The sequence below is a fragment of the Gopherus evgoodei genome, chromosome 7 (genome assembly GCF_007399415.2).
Source record: "Gopherus evgoodei ecotype Sinaloan lineage chromosome 7, rGopEvg1_v1.p, whole genome shotgun sequence".
Taxonomy (NCBI): domain Eukaryota; kingdom Metazoa; phylum Chordata; order Testudines; family Testudinidae; genus Gopherus; species Gopherus evgoodei.
Window position 1 is genome coordinate 54,091,014 of NC_044328.1, and position 23,888 is coordinate 54,114,901.

Here is a 23,888-nt window from a genome sequence, read left to right on the forward strand (position 1 = left end):
TTGAACATGAAGTAGAACTGATTGGACTTGTAGGCTCTGAAATTTTACATTGTTTGTTTTTGAGTGCAGTCATGTAACAAAAAAAATCTACATTTGTACATTCCACTTTTATGACAAAGATTGCACTACATACTTATATGAGGTGAACTGAAAAACTCTTGTTTATCATTTTTACAAATATTTGCAAGCAAAAATAATATACACTTTGATTTCAGTTACAACACAGAATACAATATATATGAAAATGTAGAAAGACGCCCAAAATATTTAATATATTTCAACTGGTATTCTATTAACAGTGCAATTAAAATTGCGATTAATCGTGATTAATTTTTTTAATAGTGATTAATTTTGGGGGGCTAATCGAATGAGTTAACTGTGATGAATTGACAGCCCTAGTTTTTATACCTGCTCCAGGATTATACAAAGAAATCAGGGTTAAAGAGAACAGTTCAGCACCATTTGATTCTGAAGTCAGGGCCTCATTGTCCTAGGCACTGTACAAACATGCAGTAAGTGACAGTCCCTGCTTCACTGAGTTTACAGTCTAAGGCCCCAGGCTACAATTAACTACTTGCAGCCTCCGATATTTCATTGCAGGATCAGGGACCAAAAATAGGCAATAGCAATGAAGACCACTATGTTGGAAGAGGGATGCCATGTAAAATAGTTCAGTTAAGGAGGAGAGTGTTAGAGCTACCTTGATCTACCCACCCCTATTCGGAGCTTCCATGGCCCCAAGGAGTGTGAACAATTTAACAAGTTGTTTATGTCCTAGTTTTCTTTTCTTTTTTTTCTTGCCTTTAGAAAAGCACACGTAGTTTATAATAAACAGAGGTGCGAATAAAAGCACACACTGCAATGTTCCTAAAACTACAAGATGCATAGGATTTGAACTCTCAAACTTTGAAATACAAAGCTGTCACTGCCAGCTGTTGTAATTACCATGTGTTAAATTAGCTACTGTAGGAAGGTTTCTCTTATGTCTCAAGAATAGAAGTGTGTTGAGAATTACAAGGAAAAAAATCATATAAAGCTACAGAGAGTTCAAGCAAAGCCTGTCTTCTCGGCCTAGGACTGGAATGGTATATAGATCATCTTGGTAACAGCTATTGCAGGTTAGGGCTGGTTTCTTGAGAAGCTAATGGGAAGAAGCTTGCATAGTGCTTCCTTACCATTATGTCTATGTGCAGCCAATAGTTAGCCTCACTTTCATCAGCACCAAATTTAGCTCAGTAGTTTAATGAACAAGGGAACAAAATACAAACTGAAAAGACATGGCTTTTTAGCCAAGAACATAGAATGTGTTTGTTATTCAGTACATGTGGGGCACTGCCTGTAAGGTCTATTGCTTCAGCTACAAGAGAAGCTATTACAACATTAACACTTGCTAACTATTGCAACAGATCTCGAGTTCCAAAAATAAGAAAAAAAAAACCTTATGGCACATCCAACACTTCTGGTTGGCAGCTCTTGACAAGTGCCAACCGTTAAAAATGGAGAAGACTGCATTATGTTTTCTTCCAGTTTTCAGTCTCATTTTGAGAGTGTAACCCAGAATAGTATCTTACAGTGCATATGGTTATTGTACTGATAAACTGCCAGAGTATCACATTCATTTTCATTTTAAAATGAAAGGCTTAAATTTTCTCTGTAAACTGGAATTAAGTGATCCCGTGTGCTCAGCATCTTTACATAAATAAATATAAAACAACTCTGCATTTTGGAGAGTCATAGTAGCAAATCTCAATTGTTGTTCTGGAGCACGCATATGTGTGTACACAGATATAGGAATTACCCCTGCAATACCCTTAAAAGAAAAAAGAAAATCCTGAAGAAGCAACAGTATTTTAAATGCCAAAAATATTTTGTCACCTCTTTCCATTATTGCAGTATGACTTGTTATTCCTTCAACACTCCTTAACTTTTTACAAGATCAGAAATACAGGAAATCTTTACTGGAACTAATCAAACTTATTATTACTGCAATATCAGTTTTTATTTTGTATCCAATAAACATTTGTTTTGGTTTGTGGCACTGGCCAAGTGACATTTGATACACAATGAATACTCCAACATAGTTTTCTCATCAATCAAGCCGTATAAAAGGTTGATCCAGTGATTTAATCTCCTTTTGCTGCAAGCTGTCCAAAACACAGTGCTTTTTAACAAGACATTTTTGTTCTAAGAGTGCACACTCCATCCAAGTCCTGTCATTAATTTGAAAAATTATATGCATGATACCCAGTTCCTGGGAAACTGGAAGCTATCTTACAACTATTCTTTAGAAGTGAATTTCTTGTAACCAGAGTGAGGATGCTCATTGGCACAATAACTGCCAAAGCAGGAAAATGGAATTTAGGATCCACCATATAACTTCTAGTTTCTTGAGAGATTTTTCTTTTTAAAAAGTTTCATTTCTAATTTTAAACTTAAACAGAGTGAACCATTCCTATTATTTGGTCCCATCTATTACAAAAAATACAATATTTCTAAAAACTTTTGTTTTTCCACTTTCCAATTAATTCAAGAAAAACAGGAGGCATTTTTCCTAAATTCATAAACACACATACCACCTCCCCACCCCCACTGTATTTAATTAGTTTTAGTGGTCAGTCTGGCATCTTTTGTCATAAAAGAAATTTGAGTTCTCCTTTCAGCCACTGGCACAGCATGGTGAGCAGCCATCCCAGTTCTGCCCCACACCAAGTTTAAATCTATCCTATTTGGAGAACCCCCACTAGAGAAAAGATACAGTTTGGGCAACATGCCTGTTCAGTTCTTGGCTTCTTCTGCTAATCAAAGGGCCCAACTGGACAATCTTTCTGAGGCAGGACTCCTGCTGAAATCAAATTTTTGTCTATGTCAAAGATTGCAGAATCTTTTGTCATCACTGATGTCCATTAGATGGTCTAGTCCTTGCCCCTGTCAGTGCAGGATTATACCTTGAAACCAAATAATCTCTATTTATGTGAACAGACGGGAGCAAAAGACAGGAGTACATGGCCTTGGCATACCATTTCCTCCCTGCGTGCCTACAGAAGCCCCTCTTCTGGCCTAACATCCAGCTTGAGCTCTGCAGAGTCAAAGTTGTGAGTAGTTGGGAAATGGATCCAGGAAGCAACCAAGTTACATGGTCTCTCCCCCTAAACTGGGGGATTGTTCACTGGAAGTTTATACAGGAGTGTAAGGCTTGATGAGCAATGGTGTGAGATAGGGAAATGAGACCTTTGCTCTTCAAGCTTCGTGCATACAAGCTTTCAACCAGTGAGCAACAGACATATTTTTAATACTTCTGTGTTCCCCACATGGCTGGAATCATAGGAGACGGAACAGACAGAAAATTGAGTGAGGTACATTTTTAAACACCCTCTGCACATCACAACTGTGCCACCCTTACACCCCATTCCTTTATAAGTTTCATACTTGGGCAGAACAAGGAGATCTATGGAACAATAAGTCATATTTGGGGATGGAGGCAGGATCCAAGTGAGGCATCCCTTTGCAATATTGAGATTCTCTGGACAAAGGGTTCTGTTTGTGCAATCCTTTGTGATGAGATGATGACAGCCAGAAAAGTTACCTTTAGAGCCAGACAGACTGAAGAGAAGGGATAGCTTAGCTGAAGTAGAGAGTTTACAAGAGGAGGTAGTTTGAATCTGTCAGTATTGACCTTTCCCGCATGACAGGAGCATTGGACTCCGGGGGTCACGCAGACAGGTTGAAGATTCATGGGAAGTATGTAGGCCAGATGAAACTGTTTCACAGGCTGTACCTTTGACACCCCTGCCCTAGGACTTTTCCTATTTTAGCTGAGAACACGAATGAAGTTGGTTTGGTTTCCAGCTCCCCACATATAGCACACTCATCCACATCCCAAAGCTACCCTGTAACTAGCTGCCTGGGATCAGAGCATGCTGCAGATCAGAAGCCAATACCCGAATAAGAACAGCAGAGGCTTCAGATCAGGAGAGAGGTGCATTAGCAGAACTGTTTACAGCTTTGGCTGCACTTACCCTGTCTCCACCCAGAGCTCACTTTGTTCAAAGATTTTACGGGCTACTATAAGGAGCAGAGTGATCAATTGCTTTCCTTGTCCACTGAAGACAGAACAAGAAGAAATCGGCAAGAAAGATTTAAGTTAGCTATGAGAAAAAAACGACTTTCTAGCTATAAGGATGGTTAAGTTAGGCATCCAAGGGAGGTTGTGGAAGCCTCATCACTGGAAGTTTTTAATAACAGACTGCATACCTGTCAGGGATGGTCCCAGGTTTACTTGGTCCTGCCTCAGAATGGAGTGCTGGACTAAATGACCTTTTGGAGGTCCTTTCCAGACCTACATTTCTATGATCTTTGTAACCATCAATTCTTACTCACAATCCTGTCTCTCATCTTTGCTATTTGGTGTCAGAAGTAAGCTAAATCTTTGCCAAAAATGGACCAAGTCAAGCCACCTGAATTTCTCAGTCTGGAAGGGAACCTGGCAGAGAAGTAGGGAGAAAGGCTGCAGTGCTTCCAAGTTTTCTTGGAAGCAAGAAGTATTAGAAAGAAAGTCAGAGTTTGAAACCCTTCACATTGCTACACGTGGCAGTCCCAAAGGCATTGTAGGTCTATGCTACCTTCCAGTGGGATTGTAAAAGGAATGCTTAATGAAATTGTTCCAAAGTTTCAAGAATAGGTTTGTAAGGTTCTTGGGAGGCTACGGGCCTACCCAGGGTGCTCTGCAAGAACGAGGCCCACACACACTGTGAGTTATTGGCTTTAATGAAGGTAAAGTGACACACCCACAACGGGGACTCCTGGCGTTGCTGTCACGGAGGCGGGGAACCCAGCGCACCAAAGCTTGGCCTGGTATGGAGTCCAAGGGCGGGACCAGGACCATACAGCTATATATACAGAATACAAACACAACTCATGCATAAGCAAATAGGGGCTTTCCACAGGCTGTGTCCGCCCCTTGGCCAAAGGCCAGGGACTTTCCACAGGCGGTGTCCGCCCTGTGGCTAAGGGCCATGCAAACTGGTCCTAACCAGCTGAGCAGGTTATAACTGGGGTGCCGTGTCCTACAGTGACCGGCTGCCGAGAAAGCGGAACTACCCTAGCTAGGCCGTTACACAGTCTTCCGCGGTTCCCTAGAAGGTTGATCCCTGCCAAAAGGTCACATGTGCAAGGTACATTTCCTTGACCAGGTGAGAGGATAGTCCATTATATTACAGACCTACATAAAGCTAAAGCCACATGAATTTGAACAGCTAATAGATGGACTAATCAGAGACTGGATTGTTTGTGTTACAACTGCTAATCAAGTCAAAACAAAGTTATTGCAAGAAAGAACTTGACTTTACAAAGAGCAGATATTTGCAAGGTTATTGAAATCTGTACTTATCAAAGTCAAACTAAAGTGCATCTAATTAAAAATAAAGGCATAATATAGAACAGAATGGTAAACAAAAAGCAGAGACCAAATTTATTCACAATAAACATGGAAGCAATCATAAAATGTAATGACGTCCAGTAGAGAGGGTGCAAATTACACAATGCAGGGAAAAAACCAACCATTTTGTAAGGGTAGCATTCTTAGCACAAATAGGAAACAAACACAAAAGCAAGATACATTCATGAATGTACCACTGGAGGGCAAAGCTCTGATGATGATTGATAAAGAGTTTTTTGCTGGCACTTTTAATAAATGTACACAGTAAGATTCTGTAACGGATTGGTTTGTGAAACTGGAAATAAGTTCATTTTAGAGTAGATACTGATCCTACTACACAGTATAAAATAGATGGGATTACAAAGATTAGACACAGCCAGTAAGAGCTGGGTAAATAACTTTTTTTGTTTGTTTGTTTGGTGGCCAAACTTCCAAACAAAAACAAAATAAAACCCTAATTTGTTTTGTTTAGAATCAAATGAAACATTTTGTTTGAGGTGCTTTTCAAGTTAAATCTAGCTGCCTTTCTAAACAAATGTCATTTGAAAACAAAATGTTATAACTTTCAAAAAATAATACTTTGACTGAAACTATTTGCTGAGTTTGACCCAAATTCGTGAACAAGTTTGGTTGACCCAAACCTGCATTTCTGGGTGAACAAACAATTCATTAACAAAATTCACCTAGCTCTACAGCCAGTGTTAAAATACAAAAAGTGAAGCTTGTTTCATACATTAAACACAAAAATGAGCCTCTTCAGCAAAGCCATGGTGCCAGGTCAGTATGAATGCAGAAACTACTGATAGTTTGAAATAGTGGTGCAGGTAGTCCCATGTGCGACTGAGTTCAAGAGCAATCTGCAAATGCAGATGATCAAATGAATGTATACATTTTCTATTAAGAGGAGGCAAAATTTTTTCTTAGAGTTTGGTGAAATGTGTTTTTTCATTGGGCTGGAAAGCATTAAGGATATTATACAATTTATCATAGATATAAAAACCAAGGTGTTGCCAGTTACATGCACCACATTCAGTCCAGTTAGCACTGAATGAATACGTAAAAGCTGAACTTAACTCAATTGTAAAATTAAATATTAATATGCAAATACAGAGGAACTGATCAAGTTCATAGGCGGACACCACAGTAAGACCAAACCAGCTCCGGATTTTTGTGATACCATGCAAGTGCCACTTTGTGAGAGCAGCTGAGAAGGCCATGTCTGCATTTCAAAATAGACAGCATCTCCCTCTTGCACAAAACTCTGCAAGTCAGAATCTCAGCTAGTGCAAATCAGGTTAGCTCTAATGATGTTAGTGGAGCTGTAATGATCTACACCAGTGGTCACCAACCAGTCAATCGCGATCAACTGGTCAATCCTAGAGGATCTCCCTGTTGATCGTGATCTCCAGCAGTGTAGCATGGCTGCTGCTAAGGCAGACTCCCCGCCTACCCTGGCCCCACGCCGCTCCCGGAAGCAGCCAGCACAGCCCCGTGGGTGGGGGGACAAGGGTCTCCCTCTGTGTGCTGCTCCTGCCTGCAAGCATTGCCCCACAGCTCCCATTGACTAGGAGAGCTGTGACGGCGGTGCTTGCAAAGAGGGGCAGAGTGCATGCCCCCCGCCCCTCCCAGGGGTTGCAGAGGCCCACTAGCCCCTTCCAGGAACAGTGTGGGGCTGGGGTAGGCAGGGAGCTTGTCTTAGCCTCACTGCACCCACTGCTGACTGGGAGCCGCCAGAGGTAAGTGCTGCCCGGTGGGAGGCTGCACCCCAACCCCCAACTCAGAGCCCCCTCCCAGAGTCAGCACCTGATACCCGCTTCTGCATCCCAAACTCCCTCCTGCACCCCAAGCCCCAGCCCTTACCCCACTCCCAGAGTCAGCACCCTGTATCCCCTTCTGTATCCCAATACTGCACCCCAACCCCCTGCCCCAGGCTCAGCGCAGTTCTCCCTCCCACACTGTGAACCCCTTGGCCCCAGCCCAGAGCCCATACCCCCTCCTGAACCCCAACCTCCTGCCCCAGCCTGGTGAAAGTGACTGAGGGTGGGGGAGAGCGAGCAATGGGTGGGGCTTTGAGGAAGGGGTGGGGCCTCAGGAAAGGGTAGATCCTTGGTTGCCCTTAGATTCAAAAAGTGATCTTGGACATAAAAAGGTTGGAGGCCACTGATCTACAACGAGAATCTGGTCCTGCATCCTCAATTCCACTTTTGATAACTATAGATTTAAGTGACTCCCTGTCCCTCTTCAGAGGAACTTTAGTACCAAAGGTGAACCAAACCATCATGTCCTGGATCCTTGACGATTTAGGGTAGAAGAACACAATGTTCTGCCTCCAAGAAATCTCCAGAAGCTGGGGACAAACCATTGTTTGGAATGTGAAGCCTGGGTGTGAAACAGAAGACAGTAGATAGATTAAAATAAACTGAAATGGTGACTGATAAAATGAGAGAGACTGTTTGGTGTTCCACTGCTTCCCTTGGGAGGCTATTCCACAGCCTGGATAGATCTCAGTGTCAAGAAGTTTCTTGATATTCACCCCAAATTTTTGTTCCCATCCCAAACCCAGATCAGTGTTTATTGTGATGCCATCATCTTCTCACTAGGAAAAGAACTGAAAACACCTATAAACCTTTGAACAGCCAGCTGATTATAATGAGTTCTGGTGGATTCAGACTAATGACATATTGAGGAAATGAACACTTTGTATTGCTTTAGAAGTCCTCCTAGCGATCCAGTTCCCCTATTCCCTATCTCCCACCCCCATAAGAAGGATTTGGGCAAGAACAGAGCAAGATGTAGCTCTAGGAAAGTTTTCTTTGAAGTCATGCACAAATCATGCATTATGTAGGAATCCTTTTATTTCAATATTCAAACTCTCACCTGACCTGAAAAGCTCAATAGAAGACACTGAATTTTTCCATCATGAAAGCGTGTTGTAACAAATTAACACTTTAACCCATTTGTCTTTCACGAGCAAATTTTAAAGGGTCGTGTACTTTATACAGTATGTACCTCCATACATTTGTATCCAAGAGAACTCATAGAATCATAGAAGTATAGGACTGGAAGGGACTTAAATAGGTCATCTAGTCCAGTCAACACAGAATTAAGTAATAACTAGACCAGGTATTTGTCTAACCTGTTCTAAAAACCCTCCAATCACAGAGATTCCACAATCTCCCTGGCAATTTGTTCTAGTGCTTAATTACCCTGACAGTTAGAAAGTTTTTCCTAATGTCTTACCTAAACCTCCCTTGTTGCAATTTAAACCCATTGCTTCTTGGCCTACCCTCAGAAGTTAAGGAGAACAATTTTTCAGCCTTCTCCTGATACAGTTTTCAAGTATATAAAAAGTTATCGTGTCCCCATCAAGTCTTCTCTTCTCCAAAGGAAACAAACCCAATTTTTTCAATCTTTCCTCATAGGTCATGTTTTCTAGACCTTTAATCATTTGTGTTGCTCCCCTCTACTTTCTGCAATTTGTCCCCACCTTTCCTGAAATGTGGCACCCAGAACTGGACACAATACTCCAGTTGAGGCGTAATCAGAATGGTGTCGAGTGGAAGAATTACTTCATGTGTCTTGCTCACAATTCTTATTTTTTTTATTTTTTTAATCTGAATGAAATTTGGCCTGTATATAACATTTGCTTTTGCCTCTACATGTCTCATCAATAAATAAGACTTTGTAACCACAGTTAGTATTGTTGCTTTCTGTTGGCCTCAGAGAGCTTTGCTAGTTACTTTTCTGTCACGGAACACAACTGGAATTTCAGCCTGCCCCGCCCTTTGTTCCTGGATGTGTTGCAGAGCAGTGGAAGCTCATACAACTAAATAATAGCAGTGGTAAAATTTGAAAATTGGCATGCATTTGCAAGACTCTCTAGCACAGTTGCCAGCTATTTCTGAAGTATAGGAGGACCCCCTTCCTTTTTTGAGGAGGGGAGGGAAATCTAGTTGGCTCTTTCATTATTTCCTTTTTAAAAGCTCAGTTAGCAATTGCCCTAAATCTTATTATAAAAGAGGAAGTTATAAGGCATTTTTTAAATAACCCCCCCGAGACACTAGGACTGTACAGTTTTCAGCACAGTATGCTTATAGCCTTCTGGCGATACTGCACCTGATTACTTCATAGATCACAGGAAACAGAACCCCTATGCAGTGGCCTTAGATTGCACTCTGGGGTATTCAATATCAAGTGATTCTTCTTTGAAAATGAGAATTCTTTTTAATTAGTAAAATCACAAGTGTTGGGAGCTTTTGCTTTTCTACTTTTTCCTCCCCCATGTGTTCTATTCCAGGGACACCCTTTGTCAATGAATCATTGACAAGAGAAGCCATGAAATCAACTGCCAGCTTTGACACACATGCCAGGTTTGGGTTCAGAATGAGGAGTTAATGCAACAATAGTTTTTGTGCCCTACACAGGTGCAGTTCAGAACGTGCTGTCATCATCTGATTTTAGAAACAGAAACAAAATAGGTGATAGGAAGCGTCAGTGGGAGTTCATGTGACGAGCAAGCACAGAACGTGCACTAACAATCCACAAGAGAGATCAAAGGAGAAGAATTATACCCTTAGCAGCCATTTTATTGACTTCAGAGATTTGAGGAATCTGTTACTCACCCAGCACACACATTCAGTGATCCCATGGCAAACATTAATATTTAGAATGAATTGCATTCTGTGAGTAATAGTCTTACAATAGTCTAAGGTCATATTACCGTTCTGACAGAATTCATCTTTGGTAAAACTATGACAGCGTTCACTCTAATAGTCCCACTGTTTAGATACAGCAGCTTTTGCTAGTGCTTCTAAATACCTGGAGTGCATTTTATATTTTTGTTTCTGCAGTACTGTGTACAGCTAACTCATTTAATATCCCTGTGCACCTTTTTTTATTCCCTCAACTTTCTTGGGTTCCCTCAGAGATAGCAGATATCTAGAATTAGCTTGAAGTTTGGTTACACTCTGAAAAGTTATTCAAAATGACATCATTAGATTCCACTTTTATTATGTCTCATAAGTTTGCATATCATATTTGTTTTGTTTATAAATAGCGAAGTCTTTTTTCGAAATGTCAGCCATGTAAACTCAACTTGACTTGAAGATCTCAGGCTATGTTCTTTATGGCTTATCAGCGATAAACCTGACCCTACCGAGATATAGTTAAGGTGCACTGAGGTGTACAGCTTGAGGTAAACATACTGCATTTGGACCTCAGTTTGATTCAACTGATTATGCAATAAGCCAAAGAGAATCCTGCTTGCTCTCCAATAGCTATTTGAGTTCTGAAATGCAAAAAGTACAAAATAGCAAAGCCCCATGTTTGGCATCTCTCAGGTAAGCAGATCTGCCAAGTATGAAAGTGCCATATTTATGTATTCCCCAGGGCATTCCTACACTTGAATTTTTAACATTCAGATTAGTTCAATTTATTCTGTGGGTAAAGCAATACCCTTGAAAGAATTCCAAAGAATTTGTATTCTAAGCCTCTTATCCCTACAACATTCAGATCACAGACAAATAATGTTCACAGCCTGACAAAGCAAAAACTTGAAAGTTATTCATACCCTGGGCAAGGGTCTCAGTCAGGCAATGATGATTTTATGTACTCTAGTTGCTGAAATATCCAAGCATGTCACAAAAAATTAAGGGGAAAGCTCCTGTTTAACTCTGGAGTGTCTGGCTTTTGACAGCCCCAAGTAAGACCCTTAGCAGTATTTTGAAGGTAATTTTTGCCTGTGATCATAACAGAAATGTATTAGAGCCACTCTGATGTTGATTTACTGAATGCAAAATACCCCTAGATTAATACAGTGCTAACACAGCACAGTTAAGGAAGCAAAGACACTTTGAGAGAAAGTTGAACGTGAAACTCTTCCTTGATTATTACAGTGGTTTTTATGTGAGCATGTTTCTAAAATATCATAATAGTCACCATTTTGCCGCCATCTTGGGTACACACCATGCATTTAATCTAACACTAGTATAAACTTGGAGACTACCACAAAGCACACATGCAAGTCACTAATCCAGCCTTAGGGAGACAAAATTGTCTCTCTCACCAACAGAAACTGATCCAGTAAAAGACATTACCTCACCCACCTGGTCTCTCTAATATCCTGGGACTGGCATGGCTACAACAACACTGCATACAAATTCAGCCTGATGCATTCCTACTATCTAAGCATTTAACCATGCAAATTCATACTTGATTAAATAAAACATTGTATTAATATCACAGGTTTTCTATTTTTAAAAAAGAGCAGGGGAGGAAATTGGAGTCCCTAGTCTTCTAGGCACTGTTTATCCAGTTAACACCTAAAAACATCTTTACTGAACCAGGCACCTGTAGATTTCACATGCTTTAGCTGGTCAGAAGAAACTAGTGCTTTCATACTGTGGGTATCAGGGCTACTACTGGATCCTCACAGAGCTCCACTGAAATTAAAAGGGTCCACCTACAAGATCTGAATTACAGAATGAGAACCTATGTATACATCTCCATGCAGCCTTAAGTTTAATAAATCAACCACCATCCAAACCCCTTGTGCTCTCCACATATTGGACATGCCTTGATAAGGGTTTGCAGTTTAAACACATCTACTGCTTTATGCTATCTTGGATTTCTTAAATCACTTTAATCTCTTAGATCTTTTAAACATGTACAAAACTTTCTATAAAGATCCTGGAGTTCTCGATTAGAAGCAGACACAGTTATAGCAGACTGTCTGAAAACAAAGCTTTCCTTCTCAATGGGTTTTAAATCAGCATTCAGCAAAATACCCACACTGTCATTTTTATTTTACCTGTGTCACAGATCAGATGCTCATTTCACTGCAAACAAACTGTAGAAATCAGCTAAATTCAGACACCTCTCCCCATAGTTCTTGCAACAAGAGTTCTTCACACAACTGCTCCTGCTTAGCATCAGATTACAGAGCTCATGCTGAGTTACTCAACAGGCCACCTGTGTCACTAAAGACACTGACTACTTCTTAACCTCTTAATACAGCCCTACAGTGTGTAATGGAATGGGATTTGTGTCTAATGCCACTTATAGTGAACCCAAAATGAGCAATGTGATGCTGGCAGATCAGGTGCCAGCTCATGCCAAGGCCCTAGGCCTCAGCTGAACACTGACAAATACATAGGTAAAATCAATCTCTCTCTCCTGTGGGTTAATGTTGTTAAAATAGGTATTAGAGTTATTAAAATGTGTCTTGTTTTCAGTCTTTATGGAATGCTTGTAAAATGCTGCATGCATTAATCTCACTTCTAATATCTATATCCCATGTTATAAGGTAATATTTAAGGCCATGTCTACACTACCATTTATGTCAGCAAAATTTATGTCACTCAGAGGTGTGAAAAAAAACAACACACCCCTGAGCGACATAAATTGCACCAGCATAAGTGGCAGTATGCACAGTGTTATGATGATGGGAGGGCTTCTCCTGCTGACATGGCTACCACCGCTCATTGGGGGGTGGTTTAATTATGTCAATAGAGCTACACAAGATCTTACAGCAGCGCAGCTGCATCGGTACAGCTGTGTCACTATAAGGTCGCTAGGGTAACCATAGCCTTGGCTACATCTACACTGCACTTTTGCTGCTGCAACTTTTGTCAGTCAACCAACAAAAGTTGAACAACAAAAAGTGCTGCTGTGGAGAAGACATTCCAAACAAAAATATTGAAAAGTTATCTTTCTTGTTGGCCACACTAGGTAGAAATTCACTAAAAGTCCTCCCTCTTTCAAGCAGTTCTCAGAAGACGCGAAGAAAAACAGAAGCTAATCCACCCCTTGATATTTAATTCCTTCACAAGATATAGCTTCTAAAAGAAAATGACTGTATCTGACAAACTTAGCTATATCACTTGAAATTCCATCTGAACTCTGACCTTGCATTTACAGAGCCATTCAAATCTTCCAGATCTGGTTTGCCATGTATTCCATATCAGCTGAACTGGAATACTAGGAGATATTCATTAATGAGCTGGGACAGCATCAGATATGGTCAGCAGGAGAGACTAGATAGTACAGGCTAAAGCCAGGTGCAGTGGTAGGCAGGAAATGTGAGCATTCCCCTGCACACAGCACTGCCATTGTGTCTCATGCATGATCAGCAACATCCTATGTTTCTCCAATGCTGGACTTTCACCTGAACTGAAACTCAATAGAAGAGGTGGTTTCTTCTCGTAACCACCCACCTGTTAGAAAGCTTGGTCACCTGCTGCTCAGAACAATGAACTGACTGCCGGAGTGTAAAAAATAAGAGTATTCACATGTACTAGAATAAAAATCAGTTAGACTAATAGAAGGTAGAAAGGACAAATGGCTGTAGTTCTCATACTATTTGAGCAGTTTGGTAATTTTTTTAATTGATGCTTTGGATGAGCTTTTAGACAGTCATCTCCTAGGGATGTAAGTCATGGCTTCTCAGTTACAGGCTGATTCATGTTCAGAGGGTTTCCTTTTTCACAATGCTGTAGTCTCTCATCTTGAATTGGCATTACGATAGGGAGATAAGAGCATGTAATCTACAGCAGCAGCATCTGAGTGATAAGTCTTCATGTTTACCTTTATGAATGTCAGTCACTCTGCATGAGCACGGTTGAGACTTTATCATCAGTTCAGACACACTGAAATTGAGTTCTGAATAAATGCTAGGAAGAGGAAGCCTGCAATATGTGAGTACAGTGAACTTAAAGAAAGCACAGTTTTTGCCAATTGCAAAGCTAGCATTTAATACCCATTTGAGTCTGCTTCCTCTATAGAAAAACCAATGGCATGATGGCAGCTGATATGATTACAGATTGTGTGTGTGTGTGAAAGCTATGCTGTAGCTCAGCGATTCTCATACTAATATCTATGCACCACATGTGGTCACTGGAGGTCCTTCTATCAAAATGGGGAAACATCTGTCAGTTTTCAAACAAAAAACACTTTCTGCTAGTAGTGGCCAGTCCAAAACTCTCTAAAGTATTTCCAGAGCCATTTTCATCTAGCTCTACTCAGAAATAAGTGTCTTTCTCTGCACTTTGATCAGATCAGATTTGTGGATAACCCTAAAATTGCAGGGATAACATATACTGTGGACAAAACCAAACTACAAAGTGTCCTGACTAGGTTAGAGCCATGGCAGCTGCAAAGAATTAGGAGAGATTTGACATTAATAAATGCAAAGGTCTATAAATCAGTGGTAAGAGAGAGCACAGCTACAAACTGGAGGGATGTAATCAAAGTATTTTAGTTTTAACTTCTTAAAAGCAACTTATAAAAGGGGAAAAAATAGGTTTGTGCCCCTGGTCCTCCCATAATGTAGGAAAAAATCCTAAAAAGTTTTCTAAAAAAAAGCTTTTTTTCCCCTTTACATTAAAATATTAGGAACATCAAGTTTGTTCTTCCCTGATTTGGCTGTAGATTTTCTTTGGACAACCCAGAGATACGGAGTAGGATGCTTCTCAGCCCTTAAGTGAAGAAGTGGAGGTGTTGAATATTTGACAAAGATGCCTTTTTCTCCCTACTATTATACGGTGTTGGAGTTTAAAGAGTCTACCAAAAACAAATTGAAGGATTTCTCAATCTCAGATACTGAGTCTAAGAAATATGTTGGGGAGCTATGGACCAGGTTGTGTACCCAGGCTCATCCTGCTGCTATCTTCTAATTAAGAGAGAATGCAATTAGGCTATACCTTTCCTCCCCCCACTCTTCAAAGCATCTTATGTTATTTGATAGGGGATTGTATCAAAATGCAAGCAAAATTAGAAAGAAAATAAAGGAAGAAGAAATCGACACACAGAGTAAACTGCAACATCCTGGACTTAGATGAAATAATGTTTGTGAAAGGAATATGAACGGCAGTTATATATTGAGGAACATATCATGCTTAGAGATGAGATCAGAAAAGAACAGGAAGAAATAGCCTTAAATGAAAAGGAAGGAATGAAAGTAGTTGACAGAGGAGGCCTAAGAGAAAGTACAAGTGGGAGCATTAAATTGAAAGTGAACAAAATATGTAAATTAGTTATCACTAGACCTAGATGCTGCAGTACCTGCAAAGGACAAGTAGCCTAATAATGTATTCAGGGGGACTGTAGAACTAAGGTTTGTGATTCAATATGAACTAGCCAATTTTTTTCAATTTACAGCCTAGTTACCTTGTAAATGTCATTGGACTTAGACAAACATTGACTCATCCTCACACATGGTATTTGGAAGAAATAATGATCTGATCACAAATAACAGATCAGTGAGGATCTGAAGTGCTGCATTGATGTGTCAAAGAACTTGCACAGAAATTTGGAAGAGATAGGAGTCATCCTGGATTCATAAGAGGCAGATTAAAACTAATCCAAGTGAATACTGGGAGGATGCGATAGAAAGGGTTGAGCGGGGATCAGAACTGACACGATGTACTTGTGTTTTTAAGCAGAGTTCTGTATGGGGGCACCCAAAGATTCACTGAAAAAATTGACTTTAGCACAGCCCTAGGGTACCTTCATGGGAAGTAGTAAGGGGCTAGTGGAGTTCCACACACAGGAGATTAATAGTCTCCAAAAATCAATAGGCTGTCCTACCCATTGCTGGTCCTTGTGTTCCTAGTGGGTTAAGATACTGGATGAGGTTTGAATATATACCCTTCTTATCTAGTGAGATACTTATACAGTGGGGGTGGGGGCTGTAGTTAAGCAAGTCAAATACCCTTGTCGGGCTTGGAATTATTATCCCCTCTTTACAGACAGAGAACTGAGGCACATGGTAGCTTAAGCAATTTGCCCAAGTTTGTGGCTGAGCTGAGAATCGAAATCTGGTTTCTTGAATCCCAGTCCAGTGCCTTATGCACTAAAACAGTGGTTCTCCACCATGGGTACATGGGGGTATGCAGAGGTCTTCCAGGGGGTACATCAGATATTTGCCTAGTTTTACAACAAGCTACAGATAAAGCACTAGTGAAGTCAATACAAACTAAAATTTCATACAGACAATGACTTGTTTATACTGCTCTATATACTATACACTAAAATGTAAGTACAACTGACATTCCAACTGATTTATTGGATAATTATATGGCAAAATAAGATAGTAAGCAACTTTTCAGTAACAGGCTGCTGTGACACTTTTGTATTTTTAGGTCTGATTTTGTAAGCAAGTAGTTTTTAAGTGAGGTGAAACTTGGGGTACGCAAGACAAATCAGCCTCTTTAAAGGGGTACAATAGTCTGGAAAGATTGAGAGTCGCTGCACTAAAACATTCCTCCTACCTTCTATGAGGATCAAAAGGGATCCTTTGTCCCCACATAATATGTCAGTGACCTGGAACAAGAAAAACTCCAAACAAATCTGCTGACAATACAAATATGAGGAGAAAGTCAATGTAATAACATTCACAATAGCCACACAAGCTGCATTGGCAGTATTCAGTTTAGAGCAACGTGAGGCAATGAGAACAGATTCCAGCAGTTTAAGTTAGGTCACATTGTGGGACAGATGTACAGAGCTAAGTCTTCATTTAAAGAAGCACCTAGCAATAATGCATGCAACCCCTTTTCGTTGTTGTTCCACGTATTTTCCCCTGACAACTGGAAATTAATACTGTTCAAGATGTAGTCAATATGCTGCAACTAGTTAGAGGACTATTGTCACATTAATTCTGAAATCAGTGATGCAAGATATTTGCTAATTGGACACAGTGGATGCCATGCTAAAGGAGCCCTTCCAGAGCCATTTTCATTACTTTACTTACAATGAACAAGTGGCTGAGGAAGGTGGAGTATCTCCATAGTAGAATACATTCTGCCCAAGAATGCATGTGAAGGTATTGCAAGGTTTCTCCCCTGTTGCGATTAATTCAATGGAGACTCTGCAGAATGCTTTGCTGTCTCCCTACAACCAAAGTTAAAGCCATCCTTTGGTTTCCTTGTAATCAAAGCTGCAGTGTCTGATATTCTGAAATCATTTTGTTCCTCCTTTTTTACTTCATTGTGTGATGATACCCTGCTAACAGAAAGATTTGTGTAATTATTACATCAATGCCTACTGATATCTCCAGCAGGATTCACAGGGTAACACATTGTTAGAGAACGTGAATAAGGAAGTGTTATTTACCCCTTTATATAACATGAAATCCGGGGGTAACCCAATTAAATTAGCAGGCATCAGGTTTAAAATGAACATAAGGAAGTACTTCTTCACACAACACATGGTCAACCTGTACAACCTGATGCCAAGGGGATGCTGTGAAGGCCAAAAGTATAACTGGGTTTAGAAAAGAATTAGAAAAGTTCATGGAGGATAGGTCCATCACTGACTATAAGATGAACAGAGACAGAAGCTGGGACTGGACAATAAGAGATAGGTCACTTGATAATTGCCTGGTTCTGTTCATTCCTTCTGACACATCTAGCAATAGCCACCATCAGAAGACAGGATATTGGGCTAAATTGACCATTGGTCTGACCCAACATGGCCTTTTTATGTTCTAAATAATCTGACTACGTTCCTCATACATTACACGAGGTTACAAAAAAAATCAAAATCACTCTCACATGTAGCATACAGTAAAAAGCTAGGTAAAACATAATTAAAGTATACATAATTTAAAATGCTTCTTTACTTGTCTACCAATTAGCAATTTAAGGTTTTTATTAATTTGATAGTTAAAGAGTATCTGATACAGAACAGAAAGCTTTGAGTTAGACGCACTTGAGAAATTAGTCTGCTTCTCAGCTGAGAGGAGGGGAGAATTTGCTATAGTGTAGATGTAGGTAAACAGAGTTTACCTACTTCTCACTTGGGGAATATGGAGTTTAGTTTAGGTTAGTTTACTAAAAAAAATGTACCACTACACCATTGGGAATATGTCTTGTTTATATTATGAAGGTAGTTAGCATGAAAACAGTATAATTGTTTAATGTTTCATCTGCTCCTACTGCTTATTCACCCCACCTGAAGTAAGAATCATCTTGTGACACAACTACTGCTACAGCAACTATTTGTGATGTCTCACACTGATTATGACTTCAAATTGAGAATTAGCAGCAGAAACAGATGAACTCTTAAAAACTAAGATCCTGTTTTCAAAAAATAAACTGGGAGAAGAGAAATTAAGTGAACATATGATACTCCAGCAGAATGGCCTCTAAAAAGAGTGCTTCTCAAAGCTTTCCACAAGGCATCAGTGGCTCCTTAAGGACATTCATGGTTGCATGATGAAATAAGATTTTTTGCAGATGTGAAGTTCTTGTGACAAGGTGTTTATTGCTAGCAGTAATGTGCTCAGCAATTTAATTTGTTTCTTTTATATCTGGGACTAACGTGCTCTTTTGCTACGGAATCTTTTTAAAAAATTGCCTAAACTCTGCTGGATATACTCACACTTAGCCCCTCCTCTGCAAATAAATGGGCACAAGAGCTTCAGATGTGTAACATATGCCAACACATTCGTGCAATCTTGTCTCTGGAAGGCTGCTTTATTCCTTTTAGAGACCAGGCACTGTAATAAGAAACATTGTATAAAACACTTGCTTTGAAAAGTCTGTTGCTGTGGCAGAGAACATGGACTGAAGGGGAGGGGTAGGGGAGAGAGAGCAATGAAATCACACCTCCTGCAGGAGTACATCCCTGCTCCTACTTAGAAAGCTAACATAAAATAATTATGCCACAAATAGCATTTGACAAAGAAGGGAAGAGCAAGCGGAGTAGGGTTTAGTGATTAGAACAGAGCACTGATAATAAGAGTCCCATCACTAATTCACTGTGTGATCATGGGCAAGTCATTTAGACTTTGTGCCTCTGTGACAGTTCGGGAATATGTCTGTTTCAGATTGTGAATTCCATTTTGTTTTGTGAAGGATTATAACCTTCAGTCTGGACTGGAGGATCCGTTTTATAGCAGAGCTTTTATACCTAGTGGACATACTACATCAGAACAATCAAGGCCCTCAACATTAAATGACTCTTCTCTACTGGATCAATAGATTTTCTACTAGCAGGACTGTTGACTTCGAATGTCTCTATACTTAGAAGTCTGAGGGAGCGCGGTCCTGACCCCTCCTCTCACACAGACTATAGCACCTGGGCAAACAGGGAACAGATCTAGTTTTAATAGGAATGCGTGTGTAAGCAAGGGAGGCCATTCCACTGTCAGTGAGTGCTCTTGAGACACCCAGAGGTAAGAACAGTGATCAGTCACTACACAGACCTGTAGCTTACAGGTATGTGGAATTCAGCACTTGGATCCCATCAAAACAGATTCGTGTCCATGCAGAAAGCAGGTCTAAGCCAGGTTATGACATCCCCATCTGTAAAATGGAGCATCATAATACCTGCGTACTCCCCAGGAGTGTCGTGGGGCTTAATATTTGGGAAGCATTTTGAGATCCTTGAGCAGTGATGCTCTATGAATGCAAAGCAGCACTGTTATAAAGAAAGAATCCATTTTAAGTGCTGCCAGACAGGTGCATGGGAGCATCACTGGGGTATGGTGATGTTTCCTGAAGAGAGTAACCTTAACTAACATTAAAGCAAGGTTTTTGTTTGTGAAGTTCCTTACTCTTTTACCATTATTTTTATTATTTTATATATACAATATAAATACATAACAAAATAAAATATATAAATAGATACACTTGATGGAAATAGCACATAAATAAAATTCAAAGCTCATTATTTGAAAAAACTTAAAACAAAACAAAAAGCCTGAGCCCACAGTGGTCATGCAGTTCATCAATTATTAGAATGACTAAATAGCTAAATAAGTGAGGACACAACCTATGAGTATTGGGAACTACTGTATACTAAACTGCAGAAATAGGCAACAGTTTCATGTTTAACCAGACATCTTTTATTTTTTCCCCAAGCATTTCTATTAGATAGATTCGTTTTTTGTTTTTGTTTTTTCCATTAATGCTGTAGTAGAGAGATCACTAAACCAGTGTGTGTATGAGGAGGAATTGCAAATTTCCATTTTTTCAAAATAAATGTTGGCCACTAAAATAGTAACTGCAATCCATTTCTTAATGTTAACTGGACATACCAATTCTCACCCAACCTTAACTATGATCTTGCTATTGCAAGACCATAACTTGAGGGCCCAGATCTATCCGATATGGCCCCATTACCATAGTATCTGAGCACCTCACAGTCTTTAAAGTATTTTTCCTTATGACACCCTTTGAGGTAGGGAAGTGCTCTTATCTCCATTTTAAAGCTAGTGAACTGAGACAAAGAGACAACTGACTTGCATAAAGTCATACAGGAAGTAAACTTAGGTCTCTCAAGCCCTAGGCTAGTGCCTTAACCACTGGATGGTCTTTCTTCTTGTCATACAAGTGGCATAGATGGAGTTTCAAAATCGGAGTGTATTTCTACAGGTAAAAGGAGATATTTGAAGAAGATCCATTTTCAAAGTCTCTCTCAAGATCCATAGATATATCACCTCAAGCTGCATCAGAGCGAGTTCTGGGACTTGTCATTCAGTTCAGTGCTGGTATTCAACCAACTGTTTGCCTTGTATGACGGTCGTATTATCAAGCTGATGACCTCAGAAAAGAACTCTTAGATAAATGCATGACAAACAGGCCATAAATGTCGCCTCAGATTTGACAAGTGAAAAACTCAGGAGCAATCAATTACTTGACATGGCAAAACTTTCACAATTTAGAACATTTTAAACAACATCTTCCTCAAACACAACAGCAACTCTCACATAATAACACAAAGAGCAGCAGTTCCATTCTGTTGGTTTTCTGTTGCTGTAACAGCTGCAATAGCCAGCTGTGATCATATTCTACCCATTCTAGAAGCTATAAAGTGAATCCATATCAGTAACTGGATCAGATGTGCCAAGCTACAAAAACACTTAATCTTTTATAAGTTAAACGAAAATATAAATCACAGTCAAAATTCCTATGCTGAATCATCTACGGTAAAAGTTTGTTGATTGCATTTATTTATTTTTATTATTTATGATCCAGTTTGGAAACAGAAAAACTGAAATGATGGGCCAAATGTACTGAGGGGAGGAGTGCAAAAGGAAAAGTAAATTACAGGGGAGCCAAAAATAAAGCAGGGTAAATGCCAGTTTTAATGTAAATCCTGGTGCAATCAGGTGCAAATCCCACTGTATTAAAATGGGAATTTCACCAGCTTCCCCAAGAGCTGAATAAGGCCACACAGAATACCCAGACAGTATGGGCTGCTCATTCCACACTCCCACTGAATGCCAAATCAATACACATCACACTACTTTGCCACATAGACCTGTGTTAGGATAACTAGAAATGATCAACCCCCTTCCCCCCACATTTTCAACACATCTTTTGTTCAAGAAAAGAAAACCTGAGCTATGCCACCCCCGACAAATGAAGTTTAACAGAAAAATTCCTCAACAAATTGGAATTTGGAAAATGTTGACCAATTTCCACACAGGACCCAATTATTGAAGTGAATGGAAGTGGGATGTATGTAACCAACATTATGATCAGGCTCCCCAAACTGTAACAAGCATCCCTGTTCATTCAACCACCTGTTATGCCATAGGTGAAGTGAGCAATATTGTGGAGGCAAGGGGAGAGGAGGATCTCTCAAAACCCTTGTGACAATCTGCTGAGTTTTGAAGCATGAGATAGAGTTCTCCTTATATCAGAAGATGACATTCACTTCACTCACATAAAACTCAAGTAATCAGGCTTTATTTGTGTGGCTGAAGGCTGGGTGGGAGGTGAAATACACCTCCTGACCAGCAGCCTCAGGTCCTCAGTACCAGTGGTGTGGTGCATGGGGCAGCTACTGCATCCACATAATCACATCCTGGGACCCTTTCCCTGGCTCCATCATTGCCCTTTGCACTACGTATGCAGGACTGGCACAGAGAACACCCTCAGCCTTTAAGACATCCCTCCATTGCTTCCCCCTCACTTGCAATGAGCAGCTTAAGTAGCACAGAGGGCCTCACATTATCCCTCCACACCTGGATGAATTTCATCCAGTGTGTCCTGAACTCAGTCATCTGAAATTGCCTGACATTAGTGTTCTGAAAATTTAGCCAATGAGTATTGCTATAGTTCAGTCCACTGCTGGCTCTATTCATGCCCCACCAATAGGTCAGCTTCTAACTCAGACTAGCAAAGGAGCGATCAGGGGTCAGAGAGTGGGAGCCTATATGTGCAGTTTTAAAGCAACTTGTAGGTGGTGCAGTAAACTAGGGAATACGAATGGGTACAAACAGTTTACTTTTTCAAAGGGAAGTAAACTTATGAGGATGGATTTTCAGAGCAAATGATGCATTTTCTCTCATGTACTTCTTTCTCTGTCATGCACTGCACCTGTTCCAGGAGCCTGCAGATATCAGGATTATAAAACTACAGTGTATTGCAAACACAAAGATAATGGTATAGACTTTGCCCCAGGCAAAGGATGATGAATGATCCCAGCAAAACACTTTTGTTGCAGACTATTTTACACACACACACACACACACACACACATATAGACATACACACAGAGAGAGATTAAAATTCTGAAAGCAACAGCTTGGCAAAAGGAAGCTTAATGAACTACCTCATTTCAGGCATCCTGCGTATCTATAAGAAATTCAGTGTTTCCTTTTGATTTTATTTTAGGAAGAAGAAAAAGGGGGAAAAAAGACTAATTAATTGTCTTAGAGTTGAACAGCAAAGTTTTAAAAACAAAGCTGTTAGATCCCAAATCACTAACTAAAGGTGTGCATGTGTAGGGGGGAAATAAGAAATAGGTTTTAAAAACTAAGGCCAAGATTTTCAAAAGTGACTCTTTTATTAAAAGGGGGCAGGGGAAGAGGGTCCCCTTCCTCCCTGCCCAGTTCTGGTGCCGCTAACATGTGCAACTCCCAATATTGTCATTATGAGCTGCATTCATAGAATATAAGCAGCATATGGGCCAGAGGAGTTACCTGCTAGGAGAAAGATGGCTATCTGCACATTTAATAAGAAGCCAGTGCATTAGTGCACAGGTAATTAAGTCGGCAGAAGCAGTTATTAAAATAAATGTGATTTGAAATAAGCATTGTAGCTAACCTTTATATCCCTCCCTCTTAAACATACACACTGCTGTCATAAACAGATAGCTAAGGGTTAATGTCTCTTTCACCTGAAACACCTGACCAGAGAACCAATCAGGAGACCGGATTTTTTCAACTTTGGGTGGAGGGAATTGTGTGTCTGGCGTCTTTGTTTTCTGCCTGCCTGCTTTCTCTGAGCTTTGGAGAAGTAGTTCTACTTTCTAATCTTCTGTTTCTAAGTGTAAGGACAAAGAGATCAGATAGTAAGTTCTATGGTTTTCTTTTCTTTGGTATTTGCATGAATATAAGTGCTGGAGTGCTTTGATTTGTCTTCTTTTTGAATAAGGCTGTTTATTCAATATTCTTTTAAGCAATTGACCCTGTGTTGTATCATCTTAATACAGAGAGAAC